Raw genomic sequence first — 16,373 nt, 5'->3', positions numbered from 1 at the left:
CAGATTTTTGACCGAACTTTCTAATTGCACGATCACTGCCCCAAATGTTCCGATAAGGGGCTTCTGCCTGCAAAGAATGGCTTTTGCAAAACCGGCACTGAGGAATAAGCAGCCACATCATAATTGCCAGCATCTCCATCAGAGGCGCCACTAGCACCATTGGCATCATTGGCTAAGAAGGAAATCAATCAAGGCAGACTTTAGCTGACCGAGAGTATGTGTGGCTGGCTGCACACACGGTTGGTGTATTGTGTTTCTTGTAGGCAGCGGTACGCAGCCAATGCAGGCACAGTAGATATAAATGCTTTGCTGGCTTCGCTTTTGATCTCAGCTAAGGGCAGCTGCTCGGTGCACTTGACATTAAGGGGGCACACCCCTCTTAAAACTTTTTTCCTTATTTATGGGTGGATCTGATTGAAACTTGCACCATTAATGCATTTTTGCCTGCGGATTTCAAATATCTGATTAGTTTTCTTGTAGATGAAATAGCTTTCAAAATATTACCTAATTCATGTTCTTCGTTTGGAGGCGAGTTAATTACTAAACACTTTATGGCATGATGAGAATAGCCCTGCCAGAGTGATCTAGAAGGATCATAGAGTGCCGCTAGTCAGGAATTAACGTGGTAGAAGAATTTGAACCAAAGTTACAATAAGTCACTTTTATGACTAAAAGCCCAAGTTGGCACCTAAGATTGATAATTAATTCTGTAAGTGTTGCCGCATAATAACTGTACATATTTTAGTCCTACGGCACTGTCGAAGGTTTTCTCTTTCTAACAAGACAAGAATGAGAGCCATAGCACAAATAGATTAAGAAATATCTCTCCTCTAAAATTGCAGCACCCTCAAAATTGCAAGTTTTGAGAAAACGAGGAAAAACACTTTACAGCATGTAGGTGTAAATTATGTCAATAATTGATATGTCAACAAGATCAGAAATAGGTGGAAAGTGATCTGAAGCGAAAATTAATGGTCTATGCCAATTTGAGCCAAAGTTACGCAATAAGAAACGTTTGAAAGGAAAATTCCATTTGGGTACCGAAAACAACATAACCTTCCCAGCAAATTTTCTTTTGTGGTCACTGCATTTACCTTGGTTTCATGAGACTCACAGGATTCCCTTTCTAGACAAAAAAAATTTTAAAGCAATAGCAAGAACAGGACCAGAGATATTGATCTTTCAAAAATGCAACACCACCAAAATTGGGGGATTGTCGGAAGCACTCAAGCCTCACAGCATTTAATCAGGAAGGGCAACCCCAAAGATCTCATGCTTTTAAAATGCACCAGGTGCATAGTCGGGGTGCATGCTGTCGCGGTGTTTTCTTTTTCCTGTTTTAGCAATGCCAAGCGAAGCCGCCCGCTTCTTTGCAGAACGTGCGCTACGGCGCAAGTCCTTTTTTTCAGCTCTCCTGGAGCCAGTTGCTGTCACGTTTGTACTGCATTCTTGCAGAATTGCTACTGCTGTATGCTTGTAGCCGGCATTGAAGCGCAGCACAGCTTCTGCTGTGGCTGCTTCCACAGTAAACAGTGATGAGTGCCGCTCTTTGTGGATCAAGGTCCAGAGGATGAGTGGAAGCTTTCGTTCGAGTTCTGGGTCTTCCCCTGAATGCACCTCTGCAGCAGGCTCTTCTCTGATAAACGACTATAAACAGGCAAAAGAGCATCAGCCACATCGCTTGGCAGACTGTAATTGTGCTTTGGTACAGGCTCTTCTTTTGCCTTTGCAGCGTTGTGGCGGCACCTTGGTTTCTCACCGGTAGGACACAAACTGTGATTGGGGCAGTCATCAGTAGATGTGATGTGGTAATATGTCGCCATTATAGCTCGCTGCATGGCATCCACATCACCTACATTTGATCGAAGCGCTCGGCCATAATATACTGCCAGCTTGTCAACTAGGTCAGCTGTGAGCCTCCCTCTGCCGCCAAGACTTTGCTTCCCTGCACCCTTGTGCCTCTGCAAGAGGTTGCGCAGAGCTGCTCCCATACGCTTGTGCATGTGATTTATGCAGTCCTCTTTGACTATTTCAATGTAGCCATAGATTGCAGCATCTTGAAGAGCATTGAACGTGCGACTGTCCCCATCGCATAACATGGTTGTGTAGCGCATGTTGTGGCGCTGCAGAGACCTTTCAACTAGAATTTTGCCAGCCTCTACCTCCATTTGACCAGCCTTGCAGTTGGTGTTTTTTTAGCACTGGTGTCGTGATTTCCAAGGTTCGTAGCCGTCGCTGTTTGGCTTGGGACCAATTTCGCAGCCCAGACAAAAGTTTGATAACACCACATAATCAAGCACATAACCATGAAGAGTTCCACCACGGCACCGACGCCTATATGTGATGAGTGTCCGCACGTCATCCATGTGCCGTCGTAGCACACGGCAATGTTCCCCCTATGCTCAAAACACGTCATCGTAGACCTTCGCCACTGTCTGTGCGGCTTGTGTCATAGCGGCCGTGGCGGCTCGGGTGGCAGCAGGTTGCAGTGTGTTCTTCAGATGTTGTTGAAACGTCTTGTTGTGCATCCCGCGCCGCGACAACCCCATCGCCAAAAAGATATCATTCATTGCTGTCTGGCCGTTACCGGTCGACAGCATTGCTCGACTAGCCAGAATACTCAGCTCGAAAGGATTGCATCTTTTCTCACCGTCAACCCTCCGCGAGTTCCACTCGGCTGCAATCTCAGCGCAGTTGTCGCACAGCACGATCAGTTTTACGGCGAGGCCATAGCTCTGGTCGCTGGTGATTAAACGCACGCATCCACGACACGTTTTGCACTGTACGGCATCCAGAAGGATATTCGCTATGCTGAGGTCAATTACCGCATAGGAGGCTGTTCCGTCCGCATCTGACTCTGCGGACACACCACTTGCATCGGCGAACAGCGCGGTCTTTCGTGCCGGCGCCGCCGTCGATACCAGTCGATTAAGCATAGCCTGCTCACGGGCACTCACTTGAGTTACGTCACTGTTAGTGACAGGCGCGGTGTCAATTCGTACACGACTGCAGTCTGCACGAAGAACGGCGCCGTTGTCCAGTGGAATCGGAGAAGCGTCGCCGCCCGCAACGTGATCGTCACACAGTCCCACAGCACTGGCACTTGCTTCTTGCACAGGATGCAACGTTGTCGCATTTTTAACGTTCTTTGGTTGCTTTCGCCCGAACTTGTGCAAAGAGCGGTACTTCTTTGTGCCTGGCATGACTCTCGCGTTGCACTAGCGTGGTCGGCAGAAAGACAAAATGGTGTCGCCGGGAGTCCGCATTTCAGGGCTAGCTTGCCGGAACCAACCAAACGACGCCATTTCGATCATGTGCCTTAACCGACCAGTAGCAGCGTGCGCTGCATGCTATCTTTTTGTTTGTTTTTTTGGGGGAAGGCGGAGCGCACAGGGTTGCTTTCCGAAAGAAAAAATAAGCCAAAAGAGCGCGCGCTTTCGAACGAGACCAAAATCGCCGCGGTGGAGTGCATAGTTCTCATGCGCCGCGCGATCTAAATTGGGTGTCGTTTGTCCACAATTTAAAGGGCAGTGGGTGTGGTACTGCATTTTTTAATCGCTATAACTTCATAAATACGCGGGGTATAAGGACGAAAATTTCCGTGTAGATGCGGAATGATGCGAGGATACGATAATGAAAAAATTGAAAATCTGATTTTTGGGCCGATTTTCTGTGCTAAAGAGCCGTGTCCTCCCAGGCTTTTCCCAAATGTCACGTCTTCTGATCCTCCTGTATTGAGCTCAGCCGCATGCCTCATGTTACCAAGCTGCTCTATGCACAACAATGGCGTGATAGCTCTTCTTTTAGAACCATCGCAGCCAACAACGGTCGCAGACGACATTACGTGTAAAAGGGGCTAGTAATGGTTTAGCATTGAAAACTTACAGCGCTCCGATGGTGCTGAGAAAACTGGTGGTGGTGGGCGCGAAGATCAGTTTTGCGTTAGCTATGGAGACTTAGCGAGAACACTCAGTGACGGCCTGTAGATATCTCGGCGCATACCTTTAGACATGCATTGCACGCTTGCTGCTGCATGTGTGTATGCTCACGATGTTTAGATTAGGATGCATCTGACACTGCTTGAAAGTAGCAGTCCCCCCCCCCCCCCCCCCCCCTTTCGGACATTGAAACATCAAACCACGGCCGGTCTCGAGGGAGAGAGCGCGCGCTCTTTCTTACGGCCTTCTCAATCGCCGCGGGGACAATGGGAACTTTTCTCCTTGAGTTACGCTCTCCGCCACCGCAAGGGGCGCGACCTGCTCACTGTTCGCTCCGCATCTGCTTCAGCCTCGGCGGGTGGCGTTTGCCTGGTTTCGCGCTGCCGCTCGCGAGTTTCGTGGTGAGTGCAGCCCTGAAATTAAAGAGCACAGAAGGTAGATGCTGCAGCGGCATGTCGTCAACGTGCTACACACGTGAACGGATATAAAAAACACTGTCGTTCAGCAAACGTTCGACAAGCATGGTATACACTGCGGCACGGTAGCTACTTTTGTCCATTTTAATCCGAATTTTCCCCAAGCCTGTACAAGAATAGGAACAAAAAGAAAATTGAATGAGCAGTGATCACATCGAATCTTCTTCAAGGCTGACATGACAGCAACTCGTCTGCAACAGCAAAACCGTCTTTCAGCGCTAGATGCGAAAAGATTCATGTAGCACCGAAGATGAAAATAATTTCATAAAAATGTAATGTAAATTGCAAAATGCTTGCATGATATAAAGTATTAGTATAACAGTCAAAGTAAACGTTGTAGGGTTGAGTTTTAAATGTTATTACAATTCATATATTACGCAATGTGTGGTATTATAAACATTATTTTAATTTTGGAAATAAACATTGTTTTCATGAAATTTTTACATGATATGCTCATTATGAAGACAAAAAATGGTTTGAAATTCATGACACCACTAGTGCTCGAAGTGGTAAAAAGAGGCCAATAAATGATGAAGGTGATACTCGATGCAGTGACTTACAAATGAGTTCACCTGCTATATCGAAAGTATGCAAGAAACTTCTAAAGCGTTAAAGAAGGACACTTTCACTGAAGACTCATTTCAAGCCTTATATAGCGACCCATTGAGGCTCTCTTCGGGAAAGTAAGGTTAATGTGCGGAAGGGAATGACATGCTAGATGCGAGGGCCGTAACAGCTAGCGGCACATGACTACATTGTCAAGACGGATGTTTCATCTGAGAGCAAAATCAAGGCACTGAAGGAAGTGATGGCATCTCCTACCATCCCATTTCCCACTGTCACTTCCGGTTCACCTTACGTTGCTGGATATATCGTTTAGTTAATCAACTTCGGGTGTGACGCTTGCGCTATTCTTCTTGAAACTAGTCAAAGAAGCAGCTCCATGTAGTACGCTCTTCTACGAGGACAATGTTCTGTGGACTGCATTATTCGAAACCAGAGCTTGTTGCCCTATTGGACAAGCTTTTTTTTTTTTTTTTCTGAAAAAGCTGCCGTGCACCTACTACACACAAATGTTCTTGAAGTACTGAAGATCCTGATTCAGTCAGCATTTCAGAACTCAACACTGAGTTGCCCGAAAGGAATTGACAACAGCTACGTTATCAGGTCCACTCTTTGATATTTGAAAAATTTCTCAGGATTCTTCTTCTCAATTAATTATACCAGGAAAGTGACAGAGAAGACCGAGAGGCCAACTCCTTATGTGCACAAGCCGTGCAGGAAGATTTTGAGCTGGAATTTTCTAGACGCAGGTCGCATTTTGATGAATTTATGAATATATAGTGCAATGTGTAACTTTGAAGGATAATTTTTTTATTGTTTGCCGCTCTTTTCGATTCTGCTTAACTGTTTATGCTCATTTCCTTGATTAAAATTAGTTGCGAGACTACATATATACATCTTCGGTGTTTCAACCGACTGATATGTTTTAAACGAAGCTAGAACAGCCTACTCCACTAGACAAGTGAAAATTCTATTATATGAGTAAATTTTTGTTCTTTACTCTGAATCTGAGACGCGCCATGAATTTTTGCCGGTGCCTCTTCTGATCTAAACAAAAACGGTAGCGGTCGACAGAATTTCCACCCAACAGTTCACCATGCACTCACGTCAGGTCGCGCTACACCTGCTTAAAACATTCAAAGGCAGATTGCATAACCTGGTAAATTTATTTTTGTACAAAACTTAGGGGTAAAAAATGTTGAAGTGCACCCGAGGCTTCATTCGACCTAGCACGGCCGCACTGATGAAGGAGCGCGCTCGTGAGCGGATTGTTGACTGTATTTTATTCTTCGTACACGATAAATGTTCGATGTTGATGACGGACTTTGTATAAACCATAAGGGGCCAAAATGTCAGGACCTGCCGGTTGCAACTGACGCGGGCGAAGCTAAAAGCGAGCGCGCGTTTCCCTTGCGCGTGAACGGCTGTAGCGGAGGAGCAGCAGTGGGGCGGTGGCGACCCCACCGAGGCGCGGCGGGCGGTGGAAACAGACCCCATTGGAGAGGCCGTAAGAGAAGAGAAGCGCTCTCTCCCTCGAGACCGGCCGTGATCAAACATGGTCTCTCCATCACCCCCAGTTGGGCAGTCTTCCCATTTTGGTCTTAGTTCATACGTATAAAGGAAGCTGTGGAGCCACTAGCAGTGCAGTTGAGCCTTTGTAACAACGTGAACATTTGTGCTAGAGGCATCAATGGCTTGGTTGTCATGTCAGGGTAGTACATACGTCTTCGGACACGCAGTGCTGTCTAAGCGGCTGGTTCACTCGTTTTGTGGACACACATTCATGGTAGGCAGAAGGCATGGCTTTTCAAGCACAGTAACCATTATGGCTCCCAGCTTTGTTTGGAAAATGAAATCAGGGAGTTCAATTCTTTGGTTTCGGTGTATACGTTGCAAAGCAGCACACATGCTCTCTTCCCTTGCCCCTGAGCCCTGCAAGGTCAAAGAGCAAGTGTAGCAGCAGCTTCAAACCAAACCTGAATAAATAAATTTGGTCACTAAATTTCACATTTCTCAATGTGTATGTCATGTTCTACATGAACTGTATCACAGTGGCAGCGAGATTGTTTGACATTAAAGTGTTTCCCGCTGTTTTTCACAGCTGCCTTTTCATGCATCCTGGGAAACATGTTCTGCTAGCCTGTGAATATCGAGGTTGCTTCTTAATGTTCAGAGGACTTGACATTAGGACATGAGTCTGTTATGCCTGTGGAACAGTTTTTAATTCAGATTTTGCCCTTGTGGTCAAATTCACAAATGTCTCGACTTGACGCTACCTCAGCTCCATAAAGTGAAGAAAACAGTCTTCTCTACTTAAGGTTCAGTTGAGATTCTTGAATGCTTTTCAGCATTTCCTATGACTTCGTATCCTCTAGAAATATCCCTTCACTCTAGACAGCACAAATGGCATACGGGAACAAGACTAAGGCTAAAATTTGGCCCGGAAAATGCATGCCACTACGTGTAACTTGCTAACTTTCTAATGTCAAGTCCTGAACAACTTCCACAAGCTGCCTCAAGAGTCACAGCCTAGTAGGTTGCGGCAGCCGCTTTTCGAGAAAATTAAGGTGCCTGTGTGCTATGCAAAATCAGTGCACATTGAAGAACCCCAGGTGATTGAAATTTCTGGAGTCTTCCACTACAGTGTCTCTCATAGCCTGAGTTGCTTTCGGGCGTAAAAGAAAAAAGTCACAGCCTAGTAAAACTGCTCTGTCGTGGCCAATAAAAGGCAGACAGCCGGGAACGGAGGTGAGTTTTATTCACGAACGCCTCGGCCTATATAGCCCTTGTTTTGCGCAATATCAGATGTCAGTTTAGGCGCATGCGCAATGCAAGGGCTATATAAGCCGAAGTGTTTGTGAATAAAACTCGCGCTCCTGGTTGCCTGCATTTGTCTTTCTTCGGCCACAACAGAACAAAAATATGTTTTGCAAACTGCATGAACAAGGCAGCTGTGAAAAATGGCTGAAAACAATTCACGTCTGGCAACATTTGCTGTTGTTGACATAAAGCTCGTGTAGAACAGGATTTAGGCATTGAGAACTGCTAGAATTGCTGTGAAATCTAGTGATCTAGTTGCGTGTTCGCCCTCGGATCGCTCGGCGCTGAGCGTTGAGCACATGTGAGGTGTAAAGAAGCATGTTGCAGCGCATGCACCTCAGCCAACAAATTTGACTTTCCAGAATCAAATGCTGCTTGTTTCCAAGCAAGCTAGGAGCTGTAATTGTAAATGCACTTGAAAAGCCATACTTTTCACCTATTGCGAATATCCCTGAGCCACTCAGAAAACAGAATTGAACTCCGCTTCCCACAGCACCGTGCGTCTAAATACATACACCGAGGCAATCGGCAAGCCATGTGTGCAGCACAGGTGTTCTGTGGCACAACTGCACCTCCAGTGCCTCCCTCTTCCTATTTAATTTATGCCATTCCCTACAATTGCACTACTGTCTACAGTGGTTCATAGAAACCCCTGCACATACTTTGTTTGCTGTTAGCTGTCAAATGCTTGCTGCAATTTGGCACTCGGTACGCTCTTGCTTGGTATGCAGTAGAATGAAGTTCGCACAGCATGTGAATGCTACAATGCCCCATGTTTGCAAGTGGAGGTCGAAGTGTCCCCATATTAGTGTCATTGCCACTTTGAAATTCGTGAGAAAACTAGTTTTCTTCTGCACTCGAGGGGCGTTTAAAGTAAAGCTTCATTTCTAAAAAAGAAAAAAAAAAACGCCTTGAGGACCGTTGGGAGTAAAGGTTTCAGTCAAGGCATTTTTCCCGATATAGCAGTTAACCTAGTCTCCATGCATTCTTTCCGCATGGTATTTTTCAAGAAGACCTTGTTGGAAGGAACGCTCGGGGGCCATCATGAATCCTAACCAAGCCTTGAGTAAAGGAACGGCTGTTTCCTTAACTCTGGAGCGGAGGCAGAAGGTTGAGTCGAGGTGTATCTTCATATGATCGTATATGTAGGATTGCATAATCTTTCAGGTTAGGTTTTATTCCTTAGCCATGTATGCTGAGCCATATCCAAGAGTGCACACTTCTACTTCTCGAAGGCCATTTAAATCTCCAGTTTTGCACTGCTCTCTAGACTTGGTAGTTATTGTAGCTTTTCATGAAGCAGTGCTCAGATGTCATTGATCGATAGGATATGGTTCGAAGGCCCTTGAAATATCTGTTCGACTGAGGTATTAGATTTTGTGAGGGTCTGATGCTGAACACTCTGTATGCTTGTGTCAGTTCCTCAGATTTCTGTAGTTTAGAATCGAAACTTTTTGAATTGAATTGTCAAATAATAGTATAGCACCTACTTGTGCCTTTCCCAAAATGTTTGAAGACATGAGCTGAATTTTCGGATCTGGGATATAATCCTGCCTTTTTTTTTGCATTTTGCAGACGTTGCACAGTGAAAACCTGTATCCAAGACCGAACCCAACAGGCCAAGAGCACCTGAACAAGGGAACCTGCATCCAAGCTCCAACCTGGTGGACCGAAAGGAGATGTTTTTTGACCGCGGTGTATCAGCCATGCTGAGACATGGCATGAATAAAGCCGATCCAGGTGACATGTGTCTTTTCCAAGCATGCATGCTTTACACATGAGGCATATCTCATGGTGAGCATCATTTCTGCAAAACATTTTGTCACAGCTGTAACAAGCACTGATTGAGGCCTTGCACAAGGCCTAAAGCTGGGATATTAGTATTATGAGCAACACAAACATGAGGAGTGGTGTAGGAGCCTTGCAACCATGCAGAGTATCACTATAGCATGGTAGCATTCCGATGTCAATGTCTCTCGTCCTCTGAGATCACACTGCTGTCTTGCATCTTTTGATTGCTGAGTCTCAAACAATCTTCGCACTGTGTGCGCGTCCTCATGCTGTGCGGGTCGGTAGCCACATACAGATTTTTGCATGCCGTACCTTTTGAAGCGAAAGCTTCACTACGCGTATCAGACTGCAGTAGGGTGCCTCGATACCAGCGCCGCCGTACAGGGTGGTGACACCCTTTGGCATGCCCCGCGCCGCCGCTTTCTCCGCGCTCGCCATCTTGGGGCAAGTCGCTTCAAGCCGTTGCTGCGGAGTGTCCGAAGCGGTTGTGCTGTGCGCTGGGTGCTGGGTGATTGAACTGTGTTCAGTCGCGAAAACTAGCATGCCAGGCTGTTGTGTTCCATTGTGTGCTGGTTCAGCAAAAAAAAAAGAGCCAGATGTTTTCGTTCTCCATGGGATAAGAGACGGAGAAATGTATGGGACGCGAAATGAAGCGTGAAGACTGCGAAGTAAGCCACAATACCTGTGCTTCTTTTATGCATTCATAAAATTGTTTTGAGCAAATAGGTGCATTTGAATCATGTAAAAAGGTCTAGCGCAGACACAGATCACTAGAAAGATGATAAACACACACAAGCGCTTGCGTATGTGCGCGTGTCGTCTTTCTTGCGGTCTGTATCTGTTTATACGAAAGCGTTTTAAAAGATATTTTTGTACTCGTCTAACGCAGTTACGCACTTCTGTTTGGAATGACATTATCTCACGCCGCTTCACCCACTTGCTTGCAATCACAAGCTTTGTGCGGTTTTTGGCTTCCCCATCTAGCATTGTGCGCAACAGATTTTGGTCTGCCTTCTTCAACGTTGAAGCAGGTCGAAGCATCGCATTGCGTGGCATCGGGAGTAGCGCGCTGTGTTTTTTAAGTGTAAATTTTGAATTTTCAGCGTACGTGAGGGCTTATAAACTAAATATATGGACAATTGCATCTGCTATGTTGTAGTCACTCGGGCAAATTTAGTGTAACTTTCAGTGAGTGACACTCGACTTTAGTATCATTCGCGTAGTGTCACACAATAATATCTGCTGTTGAGGATCTGCCTTCATAGCTGCACCAAGAACATGTGGAGAAGGTCGAGCCTGGTATTTGTCAAAGGAATGCACCATTGTGCCCTTTCGATCGCTCCCCTTTACACTCGATCTTGAAAGCTGGTGGCAACCGCCGAGCTTCAGATTTATACAGATTACATTCCCTCTCTCCTTCTCGGGAAATAATACAATGGAGAGCGACGGATGGCATGTCATCTCGCGACAGAGTATGAAGGGAAACGCAGTTTGTAACAATTATTTTGGTCGCAAAAAAAAAAAACACCCCGTGAGTTGGCCGCGCTAGAATTTGGCAAGTGGGCTTAACGCTAGTACAACATTTCGCGAAACAGAGATAACAGGTCCTCTGAAACTGTTCTTTTTTAAATATACACAGGAGCAGTTTTACGCGAGGTTTTTGAGATTCGCAATAATATAGAAAGTTGGGTTCTCATGAAAATTAGGTCGTTTTAAGCATATGATTGGCAGCTCGACAAGTCTCAAAGAAACTTCTCTCGTACGTGAGCTGGGAGGTGTAGCGACATCATCTTATGAAAACGGTCGTGAGGAAGCAAGGTTCTTGCGCAGTACAACAGTTCATCCCGAATGCAGCTTTTCCTTCCCTGTATAATAATTACGCATCGCGAGGTAATGTTCACACCCTGTTGTCCCCGCAAGTACTCGTCTGAGGTTAAGCCAAAATTTGGTGAAGCTAAATTTGACTGCCGAATTAGTGCTGTCGCTTGTTTGGCATCCATGGAAAAATTTTGCTATCGTACATGTAAATATCGCATTGCTTCCATAATGTTTTTATTATTTCATTCATTTGCGTGCACACTACAAAATACGCAAAATGACTGTTTCGTTGCCTATCTTGTTTCAGCGCCAGTTCAAGGGCAAACACAGTGTATGGACGGTGGCTCCTCAAGTCAACAGCTGTCCCGACATTGTTTGATTGCGTGTAAAAATTTATCAGAACAAAACGACATCTTCCGCTTGAAGAGTCGAGTAAAATCCTATAAATGCCTTATCGAACAAACCGTTCCGATTCCAGTGGTTGATTGCGCGGAATACCCAAAGCTTATGAACAGACTGTTAGAGCGGTTTGGGACGATCCGCTTGCGCATTTACTTCAGTTGGCTAAGTCAGCCAGAAAAATCGAATGATGGGTACGGCATCAAAACTGTAGCTGACGGCAACATTTATTAAAGGATGTGTCCTAGGCGTGCATCCAAAATCAGCTTCAAAGTCTTAATGAGGATTGTTTTGGAATAAAATGCCGTGTGCATATGCGACACGTGCCAAAGGTTGATTTACGCATCGTTTTTGCTGTGTTTTTTCTACGGTTTACGATGGGCCAATGCGATACAAATTATTTTCGATATACGGCTCCCTGAAACGTACACATCTATAGCAATAGACGCAACTGAATGTTATGCACCTCATAAACTCAATCATGGTCGGCAGTGCAAAATGCATTGCTTTATAAAACAGCCAGTCGTCAAAATAACCGCATTTGAACATCCGAGACGACGAAAGAGTAAATGCTTACCATCTGCAATTTGATCATTTCCTCTTAAACTATGCATGCTAGCAAGCAGTAGTTGCTTTCACATTTTTTTTTTCGAGCGAAAAAGCGCTCAGGATTGCGAGTATGTGTGTAAAAACGGTACACAGCCGAGCCTGCTAGCGCAAGCGCGTGCTGAATAAGAAATAGGGCCGCGGCTCCATAGCCTGCCGTATCTGAGCTTGCCCCAACATGGCGCCGTCGAAGGTGGTGTCTCCACCCTGTACGGCGGCGCGCTACATCGAGGCACCCTAGACTGCAGCTTCGCGTGGCTCCACATAGTCTAGTTCTGCGCATGCGCGTGACGTCACAGTCAAGGCCAGCTGTGCAGCCTCCTCGCTAAGCTCTGCCAGCGTTGCCTAGCAACTCTTAAGAGGTGTGCGACTGCTCATCAGAGAAAAAAACTGTCTCCACCGGGAATCTAACCTTCATACCTTGGATCCCCAGCCGAGTGCTTTACCACTGTGCCACACCCTAGATCGTTAAACGCTGTTCACAATTCCACTTGTCTACCGTGACCCAATGGCTTGGCGCCACATTTGAATGTATCAAGTACTAAAGTATAGTTAAGTCTGTCATTAGGGTGATGTCGAGATGTATTAAATACTAAATAGTTAATTAAATCAGTCGAGCTGACGTCACGCAACCTGAAATCGAGCCAAAAAAGGGCATAGAAAGGGATTGGCGCGCAATTTGAAAGTACCAAAGACAAATAGTTTAGTCAGTCAATTAGGGTGACGTCAAGGATGTGACATCACGCAACCGGAAGTAGAGCCGAAAAGGGGCATAGGAAGGGATTGGCACGTAATTTAAAAGTACAAGACTAAAATGGGTAAACAAGAAGTGAATTAAGCAACCACAAACAACCAACAGCAGCATCCGTGCTTTCGTATTACTCCAATGCAGATTCTGCAGTGCTCTAATTTTTTACACACCTTTCATGCAACAGTACTACGATACATATTTTCAAAACATTGATGCCAATACAAGAATTGTAACGCAGACTGAAGAGTCTCCAGACATAAATTGTGTGACATTCCAATCCTGCTACGTTTTAAAGGGACGCTAAAGACAGCCAAAGATGGTATGAAAATCTAATAAACTGCATTTGGTGACACTGTCGCCGCATATCCGGCAGCAAAAAATCGAATAATTGCTGAGATATTGCGTAAGAAGTTGAGGTTTTTTCTTGTTCCGGCCGGTCGAATTCAAACTGGCCTCCAACTACGTAGTTGGAGTTGAGTGACGCACACTATGACGTAAGCGGAGACTCCAAGGGACGCTAAAGACAGCCAAAGATGGTATGAAAATCTAATAAACTGCATTTGGTGACACTGTCGCCGCATATCCGGCAGCAAAAAATCGAATAATTGCTGAGATATTGCGTAAGAAGTTGAGGTTTTTTCTTGTTCCGGCCGGTCGAATTCAAACTGTGGCCTCCAACTACGTAGTTGGAGTTGAGTGACGCACACTATGACGTAAGCGGAGACTCCGTGATAGCTAGCGAGCCGGCGCGGCCCGCGGCGTCGCATCTCTCAAGGGCCAACTTGGCAACAGCGTACTCGCAATGACAGCCTCAGCCGAAATAAATAAAACGATGAAGAGAGTAATTTACCGAGCGATGGGCCCATAAAAGAAGAAAAAAAAAACAGAGCGCTTGTAATGCACAATACTTTACATGTTTCTCAAGCTTTTGCGCTCCTTCTTGCACTGTGTATAAACAAACCGAGCCCTCGGTCATCGCAACGCTTCCTGACATGTTTACATACAAATAAGATTTAGTTACCAGCAAAATAGTGTCCTCGCTGCTGCGCTTGTCAGTTTTGAAGCTTCGTCGCACTTTTTTCCTTCATGGTTTGTGCTACAGCTCCGTGTTCAGCGAAAATTACGTCCACGGTAGCAGAACATGACCGAAGTGCCGGCGCCACTACATTTGCCAGCGCTGTGAAATTCCACATGTTAAAATGGATCCAGTGCACAATATAGTGCGCATAGGCATCCAGAACATTAGTTGCAAGACGTGAGAGCAGGCAGCAAGCGCCGATGATCAAGAAGTTGTAATATTTAGACCGGCAGCAGAAACACTTTATTGTAAATGGGGCTATGACAGAAAAACTAGAAATATTTCCAAGGTTCTTGTGGCGCGGCGTAGCCGAGCGGTTAGCGCCGAACGTTACGGAGCAAGCAGTAGCGAGTTCGAGTCTTACCGCTTCTAGCGTTCTTTTTTTTTTTTTTTTTAACAAATCGATTTTTTTTTAACCTTTTGTAATATATTTCTGGTGCTTCGTTATTTTTAGTTTTTGCTTTTTACCTGAGGCCCTTTTTTTTCGCCGGGCGACGAGCGCAATATATCGACGCTGTCCTTGGTATGAGCGGCAAGTATGCCCCTTTTGTTTACGACGCCTGCAAATAGCACGTTGAAGGTCTTGTTGACGCAGTATATGTTGGTCAGATGTGCCATGATTTAGTGAACAATTGAATGATAATGCGTTTTTCCTTCGGTACTTAGCATATGTATGCTTTTCGTGGCGTACGTAGCTGCAGTCAAGCGGTCAGGTCGCAGTCGAAGTGGCAACGGCGGCGATATGTTGGCGCAGAAGTGTGAACGAAGGAGTGTGTCGGCGGTAGCGGATTTCGCACGCTCGTGCCTCCGAATGCTCAAATGGGAACCATCAAGGCGCATCTGCTGCTTCAAGCTCGTAATTCAGGCGCTGGAGGTTCAAACAAACTATCCGAGTGCGCGCGAAATGCCTGAGCCGAAACACAACCAAAACTGAAGTGGGCGCCTGTGGCGCCTCCAAGTATATTTTTGTATTTGCCTTGCAACGTTTACGTTGTCTTTTCGCCGTCATTTACGTATGATAAAAGCGTGTTATCATGTTTGAGAAAAAACGTACTACCGCATTCAAAGATGCAACGTAATTTGCATTTGTCAGCCTCCGGGATCCCTAGCGTGTCACGTGATTTGTAGTTGCGAGCCTCGGCCGTTTGGCTGTGGTGGCGATACCTGTATTTCTGTTATTCTTCATTACTACCTTATAACAGCTTTGTTTTTAGTAAGAGGGGTCTTTTTGTAATCAGGAACTGGCATACTATCGATGCAAACCCACTTCCTTTCTCTCTTTAGTGTCCCTTTAAGGTTCACACTTGATTGACGATGTTGAATACATGATGAGAGCACAACTTCCCAATTCAACCTGCGAAGGTGAAGGTTAAATCAGGTGGTGATAAACTGATTAAACTTTGGCATGCAGCAGACCTCAAGGAGCAGAAGAAAATAGAATGTGAAACATTTGGCCCACAGACCAGTGATAGCTCTTAAAGGCCCACTGTCCACCCTCCGGTTGAAAATATACTGCGAGACTTCGCCCCCAGAATGCAAGGCCGCAAAATGTTTTTGAGAAGAGTAACTAATAACGCAGTTACAGCCACCGCAATTGCCTAATTCTGTTGTGTCTCTCCTCCCATTCCCTCGCAAAGGTTTTTCACTCTCCTGTCCGGTCGTCTAGCCTCCGCGAGACAAATTCCCCTTCCTTCTCCACGTTTGGCGGGAGGTGGGGCATGGCACTTTGCGGGCGCGAAAAAAAAAAGCGGACGAGGGAGCCCGCGCCGCTGGATTCAGTTTGGCCATGGCGAGGGAAAGAGCGCAGCGAGCGGTTGACACCCATTATTCACCCTCAGACAGCGAGACTGACCAATGGACGTCGTTTGTGACTAAGACGTCATAGCTGCGGCTCGACGGGTCAGCGCAGGAAACGGGGAAGCTGGCTTCCCGAAATAGAACATGAGAGCTTTGATTTGTGTTTTCGTTGCTTTGCGGCGCACGTCACTGTAGCATTTTGCACAGACTATCTCCGGTACCTGATCAAAACACTGGGCTCCTTTGCTTACAATGCCCTTCCCTGGACAGTGGCCCTTTAACATACAGCTCTACATCATTACCCGTTTAGTTTTGTGATGGGATTACACAGTCAT

General features: G+C 45.8%; 1 long non-coding RNA gene and 1 pseudogene across 1 annotated transcript in view; both read left to right on the top strand.

Annotated features, from left to right (window-relative positions):
* The window catches only part of LOC146205970 (uncharacterized), a 38,728-nt gene extending 29,191 nt beyond the window's left edge, over window positions 1–9,537 (top strand). The window contains exon 3 of the long non-coding RNA XR_014703232.1: window positions 9,374–9,537. This is a non-coding gene — a long non-coding RNA (uncharacterized LOC146205970). The remainder of the gene's footprint in view (window positions 1–9,373) is intronic.
* LOC146205967 (putative E3 ubiquitin-protein ligase HECTD2) overlaps window positions 1–16,373 on the top strand; it is a 198,739-nt pseudogene that overhangs the window by 81,375 nt on the left and 100,991 nt on the right.

Source organism: Amblyomma maculatum, chromosome 1 (genome assembly GCF_055883805.1).
Source record: "Amblyomma maculatum isolate TAMU_Amacu chromosome 1, ASM5588380v1, whole genome shotgun sequence".
Lineage (NCBI taxonomy): Eukaryota > Metazoa > Arthropoda > Arachnida > Ixodida > Ixodidae > Amblyomma > Amblyomma maculatum.
The sequence above is the reverse complement of the archived record's forward strand: the minus strand, read 5'-3'. Positions and strand labels throughout refer to the sequence as shown.